This window comes from Pelobates fuscus, chromosome 4 (assembly GCF_036172605.1).
Source record: "Pelobates fuscus isolate aPelFus1 chromosome 4, aPelFus1.pri, whole genome shotgun sequence".
Taxonomy (NCBI): Eukaryota; Metazoa; Chordata; class Amphibia; order Anura; family Pelobatidae; genus Pelobates; species Pelobates fuscus.
The window spans coordinates 259,979,436-260,000,725 of NC_086320.1; the positions used below are offsets into that span (position 1 = coordinate 259,979,436).

General features: G+C 41.6%; 2 protein-coding genes across 4 annotated transcripts in view; one reads left to right on the forward strand and one right to left on the reverse strand.

Moving 5' to 3' along the window:
• NT5C3A (5'-nucleotidase, cytosolic IIIA) overlaps positions 1-21,290 on the reverse strand; it is a 207,009-nt gene that overhangs the window by 83,438 nt on the left and 102,281 nt on the right. The window lies entirely within an intron of this gene.
• The window catches only part of BBS9 (Bardet-Biedl syndrome 9), a 448,879-nt gene continuing 438,733 nt past the window's right edge, over positions 11,145-21,290 (forward strand). For all 3 annotated transcript variants that reach the window (XM_063452070.1, XM_063452069.1, XM_063452071.1), the window contains exon 1: positions 11,145-11,362. The gene's annotated coding sequence lies outside the window, so the exon portion shown is untranslated. The remainder of the gene's footprint in view (positions 11,363-21,290) is intronic.

Consider the following 21,290-nt stretch of genomic DNA (forward strand, 5'->3'; position numbering starts at 1 on the left):
CAGATGAGATATCTGAACAAGAGATTTTTCCTATTGTACCACCAGAGTGTCTTATTGCTACAACAGTTTCCGAAGTGTCTTCTCCGCTCCTTTGTTGATTCTCCAAGATGGCGCATTTTATACCTCTCTGGCGCATTTTATAACTCAAATTGAAAGTTCCTTCCATGAAACTAGCTCCTCAATTCATAGGTTCTTTCCTTGTCCTTCGACGTATTAATCGCTGGCCCTTCCAACTCATATGCGGATTACTCCTGGCCACCTGCCCTAAAGAAAAATGGCTGCGACCACGCGGTCGCGGCCATTTATAGCCCCGTCCCCCAGGGTCATACGAACGTGCATGTGACGTCACAACGTCGACGTACACGCACGTTCTGGGGTCAGAGGTCACCCTCTTACCAATCACAGTCAAAGGAGGGATATTTGAATCTCTGGAGCTACCCAGTTCATTGCCGTGTTGTGGTTTCCTGTCCTGGTTCCTGAGAGTGCATTTTCTGTTCCTATTATTGTTATTCCCGGAACATTGACTTTGGCTATTCTTGACTACTCTGATTTCTGGTTTCCCTGACTTGGCTTGTTTAACTGTATTGTGTATTTATGGCTTTCTTGATCTCGGCTATCCCTTGACCATTCTTTGTCTTTTTTTTTTTTGTAATTCTTTATTTTTGTTGTGCACAATATTAACATATGGCTCTGGCGCGCCACAACAGCGACATCAGGAGATGTGTAAAAAAAAAACATTTTCAATACAGGTTGTGACATAGGTTAGTCAGGCACATTTTTAAGTTATTAGGATTGGTATTTCGACAGTGTAGATTCTTGCTTGATTTCCAATGTTTACAAGATATAAACATGCGCTATAACGGCGTACTGCAAGAGTATCATACATGAGGAAATGTCACGAGCATTCGCACATTTTTACAGTATTATTCAGCTCAATTTAACGATTGTAGTATCAGGCTAAAACAAGAGTGAAGCAAGTGTTCACAGTCACTGCTTAACAGTTTGGGGCTAATTACGTTAGTGTCAGCTCCATACGAATAAGAATAGCGTCAGGGCTTGCCCTGCCATAACGGCTGTATGCAACCATTCGCGCCAAGGGAGATAACCTATCCTACCTGTTGTATGTTAGGCAGGATTTAACACCGGCTGTTTCATACATATAAACAGGCATTGTTTAAAAAAGAACATTCTTTGTCTTTAACGTATTAGTCCGGCCATTCTAAGGACAGGTTTTCGTTCTGTCTTTTTCTGTTCTGTCTATGTAGATGTTACATAGTTCTGCGTGCTGGACCACACTGGCAGTCGTGACACTTATACGCCTCAATCTCACTATATACAGAGGTACATTACTCAATCATACTGTTATTCCCATAAGATTCGTAATGGCTCTGCACCATCACACCAGGGTCAATCGACCAACCTAATCTAAGCCTCTGACACACATACTCGTAGCCTCATGTTGCATGTTGATCGAGTCTAGCTGAATACCCAGAAAATGTATTACTGTGTCTGGACCTTCTGTCTTTTTACGGGAGACCGGTATACCCATGGATTCAAAGAGACAGATTGCTGCTGTGAGACTGCCAGGGGGTTGGAAGTTGTCTTCAATTGTGTGGAAATTGTCTAAATAGTGTATAACAGTAGGGGCATCTGCACACATCAAGCAGCAAATAGCACAAGGTTTCCCTAAAATATCTAATATCTTGGGGCTACCTCAGGACTGAATGTATGCCGGGAGAAAATAATATAAACCATGCCACTTAATGCTGTGCAGATGCCAAAGTGATGGGTGAATAGGAAATAGTTTGAATGCATATGAAAATATCAGATTTATTGAGCCATGCACCCACCCCAGCTGCAAGAATAGTGCAGAGGGCATTGTCAATGGTGGAACATGGAAGGAGAAAACTTCAGAGGGTATGAGGGAGTTAAGACTAGGAACCTTGAAGAAATGTGGTGCTGATAGGTAAATGATAAATATGTGTTTATGTGAAGATTTACCAGTGACTATACCTATAGGATTTGTCCCCCAAGAAGTAAAAGGAGGGGACCTAAAGGGCTCGAAAACAAATTCCTGTTCAGTCTTTATCTATTTATCCACCGATTCTGGATCTGCTAGCGATGCCTGAAAATTATTGCATTTCAGCGTATCAGATGGCAAGTGTATGATACCATTGTGAAACCCCCACAATAACCAATCTAAGAGAAAGTTAACCAATTGTTGTGAGGGTTGGTACCGTAAATAGTTCAGCAAAACACATAACATTAAAAATTATTAAAAAAAAGAATTGGCATGTTTTCAAATTATTAAAAAGAATTGGCATGTTTTAAAATTATTAAAAGATAATTGGCATGTTTTAAACTATTAAAAAGCATTGGCATGTTTTAAAATTATTAAAAAGAATTGGCATATTTTAAATAAAGCTGTTTGTAAAATTATTAAAAAGAGGGGGCGTGGCCGACCAAGCAGCTAGCAAGACGCATATCGGTGGAGCTCCGTAAAGGCTCCACCATAACAGACCAAATTGTGCCAAAAAAAAACCACTGGACGAGAACCCACTAACAACCCCCCACAAGAGACAAACATGGGGCGAAAAAATAGAAAACACCAGAAGCCGGAGGCGGCAGGTCAATCCCGCGCCAACGTCCCAACCTAAAATGGCGCCCAAACCTCATTTCAGCCCGGAGATCTCAGACGACTCCGAAGCAGAGAGGGAATCCCCTGCCTCACTGGACCCGGGCGGCACATCATCAGCCACAGAATCGGAAGAGGACTCCTCTCCCTCCACAAAGGGAGATATCAAACGGCTACTCACGGCCATGAGGAAAATCTGGAAGGCTGACATACAGCAGACTCAGATAGAGGTCGGCAACATCCGCAAGAGACTACAAGAGGTGGAGGAGAGAGAGGCCTTGCGAGACCTGCAACAAAGCCAGACAAAAGAACAAATGGTGGAACTCACTAAGCAGGTCCAATCACTGCAGAAAACAGTGATCAGCCTGGACTCCAGACACCGCCGGCGAAATGTCCGCCTAAGAGGAGTGCCAGAAGGAGTAAGCGATGGATCCCTGCTCCCAACTGTGAGAAAAATTATAGCCTCTATGGGCATCACGGATAGCCCAGATACCCCATCCATATCAGCAACCTTCAGAGTCAGGAAGGCAGCGACGGCCCCAGAAACGGCACCTAGGGATGTCATTGCCGTGACTAGAGACATAACCGCACGCAGTGCAATAATAAAGCGCTCCAGGGAATTGGGCACGGTAAAGCTGGAGGGACACCCAGTCTCAATATACAGCGACCTCCCATTTCAAGTCCTCGCGGAAAAGAGGAAACTAGGCCCAGTGGCCAAACGGCTGCGGGACAACACCATCAAGTACCGCTGGGACATGGGAGGCTCATTGGTGGTACCTTGTGGGAGAGACATTCTAACCCTATCCTCCACAGACGACCCGCAGAAACTGCTAAGAGCCCTGAAGTTGCCAGAGGATCAACAGGATCACTTAAACACCACAGTGCCACCGAAGACAGCGCACCAGGTTACAAGGGAGCACACACAACCCAGCAGGGGACTGTATATAAAACAGATCCGCAGGTTATCTGACAGACCGTAAATATACTAGAGACTGCAACCCTTATAGTCTTGCCACAAGAGACCCTATACATATCCCACCCGTGCGTTCCAAGACCCTATACCCCACAAGCACCGTATCTTATCTATACGGTTCGCCTACCCCATAATGAATCATACAATGTTTACTGTACTATCGTACATTTAGGTCAATTGTGCCAACTGTATTACTGTTTGACATATCTGACATATTGTTCACCTATTTTACATATTCTACACATGTTGGAAAACAGATGTTTAATGCAAATAAATTTCAATAAAATTCAAATTGAAAAAAAAAAAAGGAAAAAAATAAATAAAAATTCTTAAAAAGAATTGGCATGTTTTAAATGAAGATCTAACTTTTATGGGTGACCAGCCCAAATTTATTTTTAGAGGAGCAAAAAATTTTAGGCAGATTTTAACAAAAAGCTTTTTAGATCAAGAAAAAAGAGACACTATTTATTTAGAGGGACAAATAGGCTTTTATTATTGCAACGATTGCACAGGATGTAGATTAAGGAAAAGCTCAAGTAGGAGCGTAAAAAAGTTTACATCAAGTAGAAATTTAGATGAAAGTATAAAATTCATACATTTATTACATGCAATACAACAGATGTAATATATCTACTAATTTGTCTGTGTGGTTACCAGTATGTTGGTAAAACAACTAGAAAATTAAAGATAAGGATAGGCGAACATAGTAACAATATAAAGAAAAAAATCATAGTGTTTCCAAACACTTTGCAGAACAACATGGTGGGAATCTGGAAGGTCTATTGTTTTTTGGTATTGAAAAAATCAAAGGTCATTGGAGAGGTGGTTGTAAAGAAAAAATTTAAGTAAAGCAGAGGATACCCATGGCTCCCGATGGAAGTGATGCATCCGTAAACCGGAAGTGATATGATGAGAGACAACGCGCCTTTTTCAAAGATATTTAAACTCGCAAGTTTGTGATGATATGTAGCACTTTTGACAAAGACCATAGGTCAAAACGCATCAGTGCAGCTGATTTTTTTATCGGAGATTCAGTTTATGCTGTATTTTTATGTAACCCATTAAAGATATTTGTTCCTGTATCTACCCCTCTATTTGGCATCTATCTGGGCTATTTAAAGGGAAGTAGTGATTCTACAGCGGACATCACTATTTGGGTTCCAGCATTTGCTCTCCAATGTATTGGAAAAGGCGCTTATAGTCTGAATCACTTGCTAACGGCTCAGCACCACGTGAGTGGGATATGTTTCTCCATTATTATTTATTTATTATATACAGGCTATACTATGTATTGTGTTTTATATTTTTAGGATGTACACAGATACATGGTAAATTGCATGTTTTATATATTTTATCCACAATTGGTTTATTCACCACTTCATATGCTCTCACCATATTATCTACTATATTCAATTTATAACATTAATACCTGTAAGTTAGGTTTTATGGAACATTTATTTGGGCAAATAGACTTGGCATGAGTCTAGAAGCAGTAGGAACAAACGTGCAATAACCTACAAGCAGAAACCGCAAGTACCTGCCTTGAAATTATTGCATATTTGGGACTTGCCCAAAAAGACAATGTCCCTATGCAGCTTATCCTTAACTACCTTACCAGATTTTGCAGGTGTGTAAGGAACTGAGTGGCACTGAGAGACTTCTGCCGTGTTAGGGCACAAATTCGTTGAGTGTGACGTGGATGTGCAAACTGCACAAGCCGGAGTGCTGAGGCCTGCAAAGTTGGCTGGAACCACACTGCCGTTGGACTACTGCACTACTACATACATTCCCCAACTGGTTATACTTCATATATCCTTCAGTGGGGATTATTCCACTCCACCTAATTACAAGCCTACACCCATGCCGAACTACCCAATCTGCTGCTCTACAAGAATTTTCCCTACCAGTGTGGATTAGACAACATTGGACTAGTGTTAAGTCATTTGGACTATATTTTATTATCCACCTGTATATATTATCCATACTATTATTTTGAAGGCGCACCCTTTTCCTTTTTTCTTCGTTTTGTTTCTACCTATTTATAGGGGACTAGAGAGAACCCTTTTCTTAGGTGTGCTGCCTGTACCATATACACACAACTATTTTCTTGTGGCACCTTAGCGCTGATCCTATTCTGACTCTTAGATAAACTATTTTGACACCTAGATCCCTGAAAGCCAGTGCTCTCCGCTAATAAGGACTGTGGACTTAATAATTGTAAATGTCCAACCTGGGACAGTGAGAATCTGAAATAATGATTCTCTATACTAGTAAAGTAAGGAGGGTAGTAATGTATAGCAACCTAAAGGTGAAACCGTAAAATAGTATCTGAGGATGTGGTAAAACATGTAGGCCAGATCGTGGACCCAAGTAATAGAGTAACCTACCCAAATTGCTAGACACAAGGTGCAAATTTGGCAAATGCTGCCACGAATTGATGAACACCTCGTGATTTGAAACAGGCTGGCCAGATAGTGTCACCTAGAAATGACAATCTTGTTGTGTTTACCAAACAGTAACAATTCCCCTGAATAACAGTTCTGAATCAAACCTAAGGGTAGAACTTTAACAAGACATATAGATGTTAATCAAATAGAAGGTTTTAGTATAAATTTTAAAATAAACTTCCCTTCTTATCCACAAAATTACAACATGCAAAATTTAAACTGTAATATCGTCCGTCACCAGTAGAGGGCCTTAAAGGGACACTATAGTCACCTGAACAACTTTAGCTTAATGAAGCAGTTTTGGTGTATAGAACATGCCCCTGCAGTTTCACTGATCAATCCTCTGCCATTTAGGAGTTAAATCCCTTTGTTTATCACACCTCCCTGCATGTGACTTGTACAGCCTTCCATAAACACTTCCTGTAAAGAGAGCCCTATTTAGGCTTTCTTTATTGCAAGTTCTGTTTAATTAAGATTTTCTTATCCCCTGCTATGTTAATAGCTTGCTAGACCCTGCAAGAGCCTCCTGTATGTGATTAAAGTTCAATTTAGAGATTGAGATACAATTATTTAAGGTAAATTACATCTGTTTGAAAGTGAAACCAGTTTTTTGTTTTTTTCATGCAGGCTCTGTCAATCATAGCCAGGGGAGGTGTGGCTAGGGCTGCATAAACAGAAACAAAGTGATTTAACTCCTAAATGACAGTGAATTGAGCAGTGAAATTGCAGGGGAACGATCTATACACTAAAACTGCTTTATTTAGCTAAAGTAATTTAGGTGACTATAGTGCTCCTTTAACCTAAAATTAGTCAAATATACTGTACATTTAATTCGTATCAATTCATGTAGTTGCTGGATTTAGATATAACAGACAATCGCTAGGAATCGTGTGAACATCCTATGCTTTAAATAGGTATTCGTGCATTTCCAGTCAGGTAAGCATAACCAGAAGGACAGGAGCCAGGAGCCAGGACCACAAGGACAAAGGTAAGAAACGGCAAGATGGCGACTTGTGAGTGACCGGAAGTAGTCACATTCAACTCGCCAGACTAATAACGGTATGTGAGAGAGGATTGGAGGCCCTTAAAGGACCACTATAGTGTCAGGAAAACATACTCGTTTTCCTGGCATTATAGTGCCCTGAGGGTGCCCCCACCCTCAGGGTCCCCCTCCAACCGGGCTCTGGGGGGAGGAAGGGGTTAAACTTACCTATTTCTCCAGCGCCGGGCGGGGAGCTCTCCTCCTCCTCTTCGGCTGAATGCACATGCGGGGCAAGAGCCGCGCGCGCATTCAGTCAGTCCATAGGAAAGCATTATAAATGCTTTCCTATGGACGCTGGCGTCTTCTCACTGTGATTTTCAATGAGACAGTCACTAGAGGCTGGATTAACCCATTTATAAACATAGCAGTTTCTCTGAAACTGCTATGTTTATAAAAAAAAAAAGGTTAAACCTAGCTGGACCTGGCACCCACACCACTTCATTAAGCTGAAGTGGTCTGGGTGCCTATAGTGGTTATTTAAATAGGGGACCCAAGCCCCTCCCACAACTACAGGCCCAGCCTTAAATATATATGAGTATATATCAAAGAAAAAAATCAGCACTCCTAGGTAGCTTTCTTAAGAACTTCTTTTACTAAAAAGTGTAACAGTCAACGTTTCAGTTCCATTCAGGAACTTTCATCAGGACAACCACAAGACAAGCTTTCGAGAGTTTTTCCTCTCTTCTTCAGGTCAATACTGAGTATTGCTTCAGACCGGAAGAAGAGAGGAAAACTCTCAAAAGCTTGTCTCTAAATATTATGTTAGTCCAATAAAAAAAAAAAAAAAAAATATATATATATATATATATATATATATATATACAAAAGTGAGTACACCCCTCACATTTTTGTAAATATTTTATTATATATTTTCATGTGACAACACTGAAGAAATTACACTCTGCTAAAATATAAAGTACAGCCTGTATAACAGTGTAAAGTTGCTGTCTCCTCAAAATAGCTCAACACACCGCCATTAATCTCTAAACCGTTGGCAACAATAGTGAGTACACCCCTAAGTGGAAATGTCCAAATTGGGCCCAATTAGCAATTTCCTCTCCCCAGTGTCATGTAACTCATTAGTGTTACAAGGTCTGAGGTGTGAATGGGGAGCAGGTGTGTTAAAGTTGGTGTTATCGCTCTCACACTCTCTCATACTGGTCGCTGGAAGATTAACATGGCACCTCATGGCAAAGAACTCTGAGGATCTGAGAAAAAAATTCTTGCTCTACATAAAGATGGCCTTGGCTATAAGAAGATTGCCAAGACCCTGAAACTGAGCTGCAGCCAGTGGTGTATCTTGGTTTTGTGCTGCCCTAGGCAGGACAAAACTCAGACACCCCCCCCCCCTCCGCACGCGCGCCACCCCCACCCAACCCTTCCCCCCTGCCCCGCCTTCTAAATACACACACATTCACTGACAGATACGCATACACTAGCTAACAGACACACACAGTCAGACACACACAGTCGGACACACACACAATAGCAAACACACACAGTCGGACACACACACTAACAAACACACACAGTCGGACACACACACACTAACACACAGTGTTACACACAGTGTAACACACAGTCAGACACACACAGTGAGACACACACACTAACAAACACACACAGTCGGACACACACACACTAACAAACACACACAGTCGGACACACACACACACTAACAAACACACACAGTCGGACACACACACACTAACAAACACACACAGTCGGACACACACTAACAGACACACACACTAACAAACACACACAGTCGGACACACACACACTAACAGACACACACAGTGAGACACACACACTAACAGACACACACACAGACACACACTAACAGACACACACACTAACAGACACACACACTAACAGACACACACACTAACAGACACACACACTATCAGACACACACAGTCAGAGACACACACACTCACATTAACACATTTTTTTTTTTATTTACTCCCCCCCCTCCCCCCCAGCCTCCTTACCTTTGGGAATGCTGGGGGTGGGGGAGTTCTCCCATTCCCTGGTGGTCCAGTGGCTGCAGGGCGGCACTGGCGGGCAGGCTGGGCGGCCGGCGAGGGAGCTCTTCCCCTGAGCTCTCTGCTCAGCTCCCTCGCGCGCCGCCCGCAGAGTGAGGCTGGGAGGCGGAGCCGGTATATGACGTCATATTCTGGCTCCCAGTCTCACTCTGCGGGCGGCGCGCGAGGGAGCTGAGCAGAGAGCTCAGGGGAAGAGCTCCCTCGCCGGCCGCCCAGCAACCAGCGTTTTTTGCCGCCCCCTGGAAAATGCCGCCCAAGGCAAATGCCTTGTTTGCCTCGCGGCTAATACGCCCCTGGCTGCAGCACGATGGGCAAGACCATACAGCGGTTTCACAGGACAGGTTTAGTTTCCGGCTTGTCTGCAACAGCAACATTGCGCGGTAGGGTACAATTTATGGTGCTTAGTAGGTACCAGATACCACCTGCATAATGTTTTATAATGCTGCTTAATGTGTGCAGAAGATTTAATCCATCTTTTTGGTAAATTGATTATAAAATCCCATTATTTAGGGGGGGGGGGGGGGGATATTGCAGCCTAAATCAGTTTCCCATTGTTTTGCTATTGTGATAGTGTGGAATGAAATATGCTGTGAGAGGAGTTTGTAAAACATGGAAATCAGTTTAAAGCGGCACTATCCCTTGCCATGCCAAATTTACCTTTCCCCACTCGCTTTCTCTTCTCTCCCTCTCTTTTAGGATCTGTTCTTCTTTTCTGATTTAGTTTTCTTTAAAACATAAGACAAAAACTATTTTGTCTTATGTATTTTCCCTACATGAGTGGCGGGTGGGGGCTTACAACGAGGACCTATTTCTCCCCCCACTGCCGCTCATGGGTAGGGGCCCTAAATGACTACAGTGGGGGATCTATTGTCCTCCTCCAACAGCCACCCATGGGTGACAGGTGGGGAGCCTTAGATATACAATAGGGGGATGGACTCCCCCCTGAGCGGCGGGTGGGGGCTCTATGACACAATGAGGGGGCGGGAGGACCTACTGTACCAGTACCCACCCATGAGCGGCGGGTGGGAGCCCTTAAGTTACAATGGGAGAGGGAAGGACCCATTTCCTTGGCCCCCACCCATGAGTGGCGGGTGGGTGCAATATGTTACAATAGGGGGGAGACTTATTGTCCCTCCCTCGCTGGCCCCACTAATGAGCGGCGGTCAGGTCCCTTTAGTTACAATGGGGGGGCGGGAGGACCTACTGTCCTGGCCCCCACCAATGAGTGGCGGGTGGGGGCCCTTAAGTTACAATGGGGAGGAGGAACTATTTTTAGGATGAGGGGGGTAGGTAGGGGTTCATTAATTATTATTTTTTGGGTGGGGGGTGACTAGGGGCTTGGGGACCCATAGTCACCTGGGGGGCAGAGGAAGAGAAGAGGAATCGATTGGGGAAAGGTAAGTTCGGGATGACAGTGCCACTTTAAATGCAAGCTACTGAGTTTCTGTAAGCTTTTGTTTGTTCTCCTATTCTCTGTTTTTGTTGCAGTAGTTATGGTGCCTAGATTGTCCCTCTATTTCAAATGTGCATGCCTCCTCAAACTGTGACCAAAGAGTCAGTCAGTCAATGTAAATAAAAATAAATACTAGACATTTTTTTTTTTTTTTTTAACAAAAATAGCACAACACATAGCTAACTTGAGCAGAGACATCGATTTGTGCATATATATTTCACAAATGCCAGCTCTGCTTTAATAGGAATCCCACAGCAACAGCATGATATAACCGAGATCTACAACAGGGCATCACAGTAAATGCACCTCCCATTGGAATGACTAAGTGCTATGTGTTCATCTGTCAAAACAAATGGAGTAACTGATCACTCAATAGCCTCAACTACGAGTTACATAATTCCCGCAGTCTCCGACGAGCGATCTTTGTTAATTTTAAATAAAGTTACATGCTTTCAGATGCGCCTACCTAACCCGCCCACTCTACCCATCACAGAGTAGCTACTCCTTGCACACTACAATTCCCGTCATTCATAGCGGCTCGCAGGGCTTTGGTTGTCCCTGTTGCCGAGGTAACAGACCCAATATGGCTGCGGGTGCGGAGGAGGGTGAGTGAAGAGAGGCAACGGATGGATGCGACTTCAAGGGAGAGTGTAAGGACTTCTGAGTGACGTCACTAACTGGCACCTGGAACCCAGAGAATCCACTAGAGCTCCATTAGAAGCAGCAGCCCCTGAGCCGAGTGTCAGGGATATATGTGTTTACAGGTAATCCCTCTGTTCTTATTAATGGGGTGACTGGCCAGACGGAGATTGCTTCTTTCATAGTAAGTGTGGGTCATATACAGAAATCCTTGCATTGTCTAAGGCTTTGATCCATGCGCACCTAGCATAATGATCTATACTTTATGAGAAAGTAGAAAGTATTAAAGGTGGGTCTGACTGTCAGTATGTCATTAAAAATACACATGTTAATACTGTTTGTAACTCTTTGTGCTAATAAACACTGTATTTTTTGTTTGTTATGGTGGTCTTGAGAAAAACAGTTCCCCTTAATGTTGCTTGTATTCAGTGCTCATTAATGTAATACTATGGAATATCTGGGCATGTAGTATTTTAATTATTTTTTTTATGACGAACTAAGTAGAACAAAGAATAATTCAATTGGAAAGCCTATTCGTCTTATTACGTATTCCGATTTAGAATCTTTAGTCATCACTTAAGTAATTTTGTAGGTTATTTACTTAAAAATAAATGGCAAAATCAATATTTTTTATCAGTGTACATACTCTCTGTATTATTGTAGTTTGTGAGTTTAGGTCTAAGGAAAGCTTTGCCACCAGACAGGTAACTTTGCACCTCATGATGACAACTAAATAGGACTCTGATCAGTGATCTCAGACGATTAGGTTTTACATTTTTAAGTTATTGTTTTACATATACACATGGAAAAACAATAAAGGGACACTCCTGGCATCAGTTAAGTTGTTATGGTGCCCGCAGGGCTCCAGGCACCATTTTACCTGAAGTTTGTAAACCACTTGCTAATGTTTTACACCAAACATTTTAAAGATGGTGACCTTTTACTCTTTTTAGCAACTTCCTCCGATGGTCCAAGTCTTTAGTGAAGAAACCTCGCACTGTGTATATACCTTTTTTTTTTTATCTCTACAATAGGTTGAAGAGGACCCTGCTCAAACGAGCTTACAGTCTATAGGAGGTGGGGTGTAAAACACAATAGGACAGAAGGTAGCAATCAAATAAGGCGGAAGTTAAGCAGAGCTGGAGGAGAGAGTAGTAGAGTGCTGCCCTTTAGGAGAGAGCAAAAGACACGTATGTGAGGTAGAGGTTAGTCTGGGAGGCCATAAGCTTTCCAATGAAATTATTATGGTGTTGTTAAGCTGTTGCTAGAGGCACTGAACATCATACAATTCTACCCCTAGAAAGGCATTGGATTCAATGCTTTCCTGTGAGAAGATTTTGAATGGATGCGTGTGTGGTGCTTGCCGTGCACATAAAATCTCCCATACTCCTCTACCCCTAGAAAAGCATTGGGTTGTGTGACAAACCACCAAATGACGCCTCCACTATGCTCCCCTAGGCTGTCTCTGCGCTGGAAAAAGGAGATTAAGCTTTTTAAAATAATTTTTATTGCAGTTATGGGGGGGCATCATTAACCGTTCGTTATAGGAAGTAATTGCACAGATGACATCAACATCTATACAGTAGGAAGAAAGAAAACAACCTGCTTGTTCGTGTAATTATGAATCTATACACACAGATAAATCTTACATTTTGAAATCACTTAACTAAAACTTGCCAGTGTGCTATTGGAACAGGAAAGTGACAATTTGCCATTAATTTATTAATTCAAATATCTCTGATTTGCATGCTTTTAATGCCCTTCGCTTATTTTTTCATTTCTTGATTTACCTTTCCAGTAAGCCACAGAAGTGAAATGTAAAATAGTGGAAATCTCGTTACACAGTTAAAAGTGACAGCAATTGAAATCTCTACTACAATAATTAATGAATAACTGTGATGCTCATTTAATTGCAAGTACAATATTATTAGAAAAGGTTTGATTAAAGGAATTTGATAAGACAAAGTAAGCAACACTATTATAGCATATACATATGGATAAAAAAAATACAGACACCCAAATGTTTTGTTTCCAGGTAAAATTATTAGATGTTATTATTTCAGATTAATAGATTTGACATAAATAATAGGAATTGAGAATTTGCAAGAAAAGTTTTAGACAGAAAAAAACCCCCCAAGACTTAGAGTGCTAAGCAAATCACTGATATAACGGGTAGCATCAGTTTCAGTATATCGGTATATACACAGTCATTACGATTGTTGAATCCTTTACAGACAGTAAGATGGCTGCCAATTTGGAAACAATGTTAAACCAATAATACAAATCGTAGAAATCGTGAAAGATACTGCCGGCTGCATAAATTGCTATAGCTTCAAGATTATCACAGTACGAAATTCCCTCCCTCATAGATTAGAGGTAAAATATGTGAGTGGGTAAGGACAAATTCTTTCCCTCTTTATTTTCACCCTTTTCATTTGTGGACTCTGCCCCTTGGCCAGAAGAACACCCCTCTAAGCTATTTGGTAGGGTCCCGTCACAGCGGCCCTCTACATCATAGCCCCCCTCAATCCAAGGCATCCATGTCTGTGGACACCTTCCTGAAGTACCCTTAGGTGCTGCCATCAGAGTTTCCATATTGTAAATCTCTTCCACCCTTGCCATACATTGCTGGTAAGATGGCATCCGTCTGCTTTCACAAAATTGGAATCAAGGATTTAGCTGCATTCATTGAATGTTTAGTTAACACTTCTTTTATATTGCTTTAAGGAGACCTTTGTGTGGTGCGAAAGCATTGGAAGCGATGAGAAAGGAAGGTCTGTGTCCACTATCTCATTAATTTTATTGTGGATCATGGACCAAAAATAGGTAATAATAGGGCAGGTCCACCAAATGTGGAGTCCAGTACCGATCTCCTACCCGCTTCTCCAACACTCACCAGAGATCTCAGAGTTTATGTGGTGCAGAATCTCTGGGGTCTTGTACCAATTTGTCAGCAATTTATAATTTAATTCATGATACTTGGAGCTGCAAGAGCGTTGATGGGTCACTGAATATTTTATTCCACTCTAGGTCTGAATTTCAGAAAAACCCTAGTGCCGCTTGTTAACAACAAAGCATAAAGGACCGAAATCCCCCTTGTGATGTGTTCCCGGGTGGAACAAATTACTTTAGATTGTGTGAAACCTCTGTGGATTAAAGGACCACTATAGTGCCAGGAAAACAAACTTGTTTTCCTGGCACTATAGGGTCTTTAGGTCCCCCCCACCCTCATGGCCCCCCTCCCGCCAGGCTCTATGGGGAAGAAGGGGATAATCACTTACCTTTCTCCAGCGCCTCCTTCTCCTCCTTCTGACGTCATCGCCTGAATGCGCATGCGCAGCAAGAGCCACGCGCACATTCAGTCAGTCCATTGGAAAGCATTCTTAATGCTTTCCTATGGACGGCAGCATCTTCTCACTGTGAAAATCACAGTGAGAAGCGCGGAAGCGCCTCTAGCGGCTGTCATTGAGACAGCCACTAGAGGCTGGATTAACCCTAATGTAAACATAGCAGTGTGGCGGAACCAACCTCGCCACTCTGCATTGGAGGAGCCTGGTTGCCTGCCTGCTCCCCTTAGACTATGGACCGGCATTTAAAAACACTATTTTCCCTGCAGAAAGGCTTATTCGTGCCTTTCTGCCTGGGGCGTTCGGTAGGTTCAATCTACCGAACAAACTAACGAACGGCTGACCACCAGGGACTTTCGGATTTCTTCAATTGGCCTCCCAGAAGCGGCGTGTGCCGTCAATTGACCACCAACTAGCTGCTGTTAACCGCAGCTTAATTGATTGCTACCGGGTGGTCGCGGTTGCGCATAACTAACACAGGGTGGCAGCATTCTGCGTGGCCAGCAGTGTTCAGTCCCAAATTCATGGAACTAAAAACGGACACTTATACTCGCGAACACCCCTGAGCCGCCAGCCTTCCCTGCTCTTCTATCTCTGGTCTTTTAGCCAAACGCCGGATCAATCGGGACTATGTGAAGGCTTTAACCCAGATAGCTATGCCACGGAGCCTATTCGGGTAATAAGAGACTTTGGCTCCATGGCAATTGAACTGTATGTGTGAGATCTGAGCGCCATTCGGTAATAATGTGCGCTCAGATCTAAGCTATCTGGGGATATGTTACATGTGGGTATTTTATGTAATAATGTATCATTGTATATTTTGTCTTTTTTTTTACCGTCGTTGGTCTGCCATGTGGTTAATGGAGTCTTGCCTCTGTCCTTGGAGATAATTGGATTACTTCCCAATTATCTCCAGGATAGAGAGGAGGGATTACAATGTATTGTGGGAATGTTTTTACACTGTATGTCTGTAATTGGTCAGTGTCTGTCCTGTATCCCAGTCTTCCATCTGGTCCCCTAGGGGAGTGTCCACCAGGTGGGAGACCTGCATAAAAGCCGGGCAGGTAGCCCCAGTAAAGGAGGTTCTGCTTAACCCTCAAAACTAAGTGTCGTCTCGTTATTGGGGGAATTGTATTGTATGCTGATTGCCAGGAGTGTAAGCTGTTCGTATGGTTTTTCCTGTTCGGCTTTTAACCTCTTGTGTGCAAAACGGTCCGTTACAAGCAGTTTCTCTGAAACTGCTATGTTTACAGCAGGCAGGGTTAACCCTAGATGGACCTGGCACCCAGACCACTTCAGCTTAATGCCTATAGTGGTCCTTTAAGTGCCTAGCTGGGAGTGAGGCATAATAGTTCTAGATCTGAAAGTAGCAAAATCTGACTATCCCAGGATGGGTCCATTCCTGAAACCTCTCCGTCAACGATTTGAATTTACCATCTGCGCACCATTGTTGTTGAAATGCCCATTCTGTCACTCTAAATCCTCTTAGTTCTGAGGGAAGAAGCCTGCTGGCCAGATTAGGGTTTATGGTTACAGGGGCCAACAGACTAGGAATTGTGGCCAGCTGACACGTTAACCTGACCGAACGCCAAGCCCTCGGTCAGGTTAACGTGTCAGCACTCAAACAGGCAATTATCGTATTGCCTGTTTGAGTGCTTCAAAACGTTGCTCTATAGAGTTAAGAATAGATGATATACTACCTACTGCTTGCACCAGTTCAAGGCACACCCACTGTTTAGGAGGGGAACGGAAGTGCCAGTCTGCAATTTTAGGTAGGTGTGCCTCTTAGTAGTACTTCACAATAGAGGGAAGCCCCACACCCCTAAACTGTTTTTGAAGGATAATCTGGGCAACACCGCCCTTCAACATGCACTTGTGGGTAGCTGTACTTAAAGATTGAAAATATGCTGTAGCTACGGTGATCAGAAACTTCTCAGCCAATTCAATGCTTTCCAAAGGAAAGCATTGGAAGGCTATTACACATATGCTGCAAAATGCTGTGCTAATCAGCAACTCCTCCTAGAGATGCTAGAATCAGTGCAGGGCATGGAGACGCTGAACGTGACCCAGGAAGCCCCCGTAGTGTGACCATCTGAGTGACTGCCACGAGTGGTGTCCCTACACACTAATGTAAACACTGTCTTTTCTCTGAAAGGGCAGTGTTTACCGTAAAAAGCCTGCAAGGACGGGCAATAGTACTAACCTGTAGTTGTTCTGATGTGTATAGTACCCTTTTAATATCAAATTACACTTGAGAATGAAATTATTACCTCTCATAATTGATATAATCTTTAAATTTTATATATATATATAATGACAAGTTAGAACATCTTGCACTCCTACAAAAATAAATAATAGCAGGTGCCAAGTCCCAATTATGAAACATGCATTTAGAGTTTTTTTTTTTTTTTTTTTAGCACTAGATTAGATGTACTGTAGCTGATGCACTAACTAAGCTACATCACGACTACATAGTGAAGCCTATTTTGATTGACGCTACTTGGCTATGTTTGAAATGACATACCGGTAATTAGAACGATAAAGAGGAAATTATTTTATGTTACTAGAAATAATTGAATGGAATATTCTGAGTTTAAGGGAGTTTGCTTCAGTCTCTTCTCTGTTCTTTAACCAAGTATCAGATAAGCACTGTAAAGAGGATTGTGGGCCCACTGAAGTCTGCTTTGTTGATCGGCCTTAAGTAGATTAGTGATACTGCAGCAGACTGGGCTGTTCAGATCTGTCACAAGGACATTTCATTACCATGTGAAATCGAGTTAGCAACATTAATTAATGCCACCTTTATTGCCTTATGATCCATCCAAATATATATATATATATATATATAAAAAAAAACAACAATATTATAAATCCATGTACCCATACAGATCTGCTGATTTTGCCCATGTTTTTAATGGAGTAAGCATTTTGGTCTTTTCTTGTTGACTTTCTGTCCTCTTGTTTTCTAGAGTGCGAGTATTGGCATTGTAGTAGATGTGTTAATTACATTGTATAAGTTTAAATGTAGTCAAAATATATATAGTGTGTGTGTGTGTGTGTTTTCCTTGTGGCACTGTCACTTTAGGTTTTTTGTAATCATGGAATCTTTATGGAAAAAGATTCTTACACTGAAATTGCAACAAAATCTAAATATATAAATGTTACTCATGTACGATTTATTTATTTTTTGCCAAAAAGTTGAGCTACACTTAGCTTCTGCCTTCACATCTTTCTTATACCCATCAGCCATCACATGCTCCTCTTCTAATGTAATGGGCAATACATGTCTGGATTTCATTGTGCAGGCTGAGTATCACCTTGTGGTTTTGTGGGTTATTCCATGAACTCCCATTTTTCATTCTCTTGTACATGATCAGGACCTTGGTACCTGGCAGATAAATCTAACAAAAGCTGAAGAAAGAGCCAAGGAGGTATATGGCAGCGCGGAAAAAAGATTTGGTTGGAAATGGCCATATCACCCTGGAAGGGTCTTAACAAAAATGCACAGGAACCATACGTGACTATCCTATTTTACACTTTGTAATAAACAATTCAGTTGTAAGCATGGTAATGATAAATCATATCATATTAGAATCTCTACAACCAGTAGACAAATATGCAAACATATTGTGTTTCAGTTGCACCTAACCTGCCACACAGTACTAAGTTGAGAACTGGCAAAGGAATTGGAAATTATAGTTCATAATAGTCTAGCTGGGAAAATTACAAAACGCTAAAGAATAGGTTGGTGCTACATAAATGCCAATAATAATAATTCTAATTAAATCTATACTTACTCAGTAAGGCTCTTGGGTCAATTCTGGATTGCAGTATCTCCCCCCCTCCCCCAGACATATCTTACGCTAATATGTACCTTTTTTGTTATTCAGTTTTTGTCTTACTATTTCAATGTCCTGTCATGTGTCCTAGTACTTTTACTTTGTAAAACCTGAAAAACTTTACTGTTTTTAATTGTTAGGCTGTAGATCCTCTTTTTAAGTTGTTTGTATTAAAACATTTTAATAACACACAGTCTACTAATGACTTTTGGAATGGGGTAAAGGGGGTGGGCCAGGGATTACTCTTCCCAAAGGGGACGACAGGCCTACACTTATTACTGTCAAGTAAATGTTTAAAACTTTTATCATAGAAAAGCATTAGACATGTTCAGTGTCATCATGCTGTGTGTTTTAAATAAAGTGCTCTATAAGATGCCTCTAGTTCAATCTTACCACCACTAGAAACATTGGCAGTCCTCAGAAATGGTAATGTTTTACAATATCAAAAAAAGACAGGATATATGCACCAAAACAGATTTAAAAAGACAAAGTGGATTTGGTGTCTAGAGTGATTGTTAGAAATTAACATGGTTTCATTATGTCTTTGTGTAAATACATGTGTAGGGTTCTTCACTAAAGTGAGAATTACAAGTGAATTTCAAATTTAAGGTCAAATTAGCTGAACTGTCAAACTCAAAGTCAGCTATACTCTCAGTCTGGCTACTCTGGTTTTAAAGTGAACCTGTTGTCAATAAATTACCTTTTAATCACTCCCACATACATTGAGTAAATCATAGATCACAAGGATACATGCTTTGTAGGTGTTACTCTTCATGTAGCACCCTCCTCCACTCCGCCTCTGCTCTTCAGTGATTTGATCTTCTTGGGGTCACTTTTCTAAGCAGGGCAAACCTCCTCAGTGACACAGCACGTAGCCTTCAGTGACATCATGTCACTCTGTTCCTATACTTCTAGCGTCCACTAGGGAATTTCAATAGCAACCACAGCTCATGCGCTGTAGTTGCTATGCTTAGGAGGACAGAAGGACCACCTTTGGGCTTGATGAGGCATTGACTTTCAGTTGGGAGAGCCTATTTTTAAATAAATAGAAAATAGAGTGTACTAGCGCTACTTATGGAAAGATGGGTAGTTGTTGTATAACACCGCAAAACACAGCCGCTATAACACCAAAATCTTATCTTAAAACAAAGTATAGAAAGGTGTAGGTGAAGCGCTAGTAATATGTAACCCGTGATATCAAGTGCAGAATATAAAGCAATACCTCTACCTTAGAATATTTTAATACAGGAGTCCTAATGGAGGTATGCTGTACCTTAAAGACAAAAGGCAAAATAACCACACATAGTGTATACTGTAATATGAATAAGTGGTGTATAAAAAAAAGGGAAATATGCCCACTCACACTTTCAGGAGCTAGTTATGTATAACTCACTGTAATCGCCTGTAGGGTCCCTTATTGGGTGGTTGTTCCTTTGTCACTTGTTTTCTAGGTCAAAACACAGACATCTATGGTGCAATATTGTGGGTTCCAGTGGTGATATTCAAAAAGTAAAATATATACTTACAAACCCAGAGCCCTCCACATCGGCTCTGGTCTGAGCGTGTATGTAGTTAAGGACTACAAGCCTTCTTTGTAAAAATAGCAGGAGATGCCACAAGTGGTATAAAAATAATAAGCAATTTATTGTATCATATATTAAAAAAGTATAAATAATATAATATAAAATCTATACATAAAATACCACTAAAATGGCCCAAAAAAGTCCAATGTCAGAGTCTCTTTCCTCACAAGGTCCCCAGGACGCGTTTCGCCGATCTGGCTTCTTCAACTGGTGTTTGGAGAAAAATCTTTGCTCCTTCTTTGGACCGGCTCCTGCTATAAGTACCCCTTCGTGGGTATTGTGATTGATTTCCGGCTTGTTGAATCGCGGGCGTTCACCATGGAAACGGTGACGCCCTGCGTTCCAAGCCTCGCTTTCAGTTCGTCTTTTGCTCCGCCCGTCACTTCCGGTTTCCGTCTATGTGCCGATACGTCATCGCTATGCGCTCGGCACTCACAATCTCTGCATTGTCGGTTGGCATGGCAACGGGGGAATTGGTACACATAATGACATATGATTACATTCTTATATTAAACACATTAACTTTATATCTTTTGAATAAATGGTCTCTCTTTCGTCTCTCAGTTTGGTATATTGCTCCTAAACTCCAACCTTTCCCATAGGGATATTGTTCCCTTTATATATAGAATACTACTATTTACAAAGGATTAGAGTTTATTATGGGGGGTAATCCAGCCCCTAAAAGTTTCAATTAAACAAATCTCTATATAAGAAAGAATTAGAAATATTGTAGGGGATAGTACAGTACATAAGTACTCAAATTCAATATTACAATAGATAAAACCATTATCTACAAATTCCGCTGTGCTGATGTGCTGCATAAAAGGAAAAAGAATAGTGGTTTAAAAAGTTCTCAAATATGGTTGAGAGATCTGTGCAGTTTCGGCGTATACGGAGGAATTGTCCTCTAGGGGCATTCTGTCCCCCTAGAGGACAATTCCTCTGTATATGCCGAAACTGCACAGATCTCTCAACCTTTTGAAATACAATCTGACAGAATTAAACAGGATTTTATAGATAAAAGCTATGAGGAACTTAAACTGGAAACAACTAGAAAAGAAGTGGAGGAAATAGAAAGAGAAGGCCTTTTGAAATAACCACAAGGGCATTACATATCCGCATAGAAGAGCATGGCAGAAACATCACTAAAGGTTTTGAGAACCACAGCGTTTCTGCACACTATAAAAGATACCATAATTGTGAAACAAAAAACTCCACATTTTTAGGTATAAAAAAATTAGAAAGAGATTGGAGAGGAGGGGACTTTAATACCAAGATGAGTAA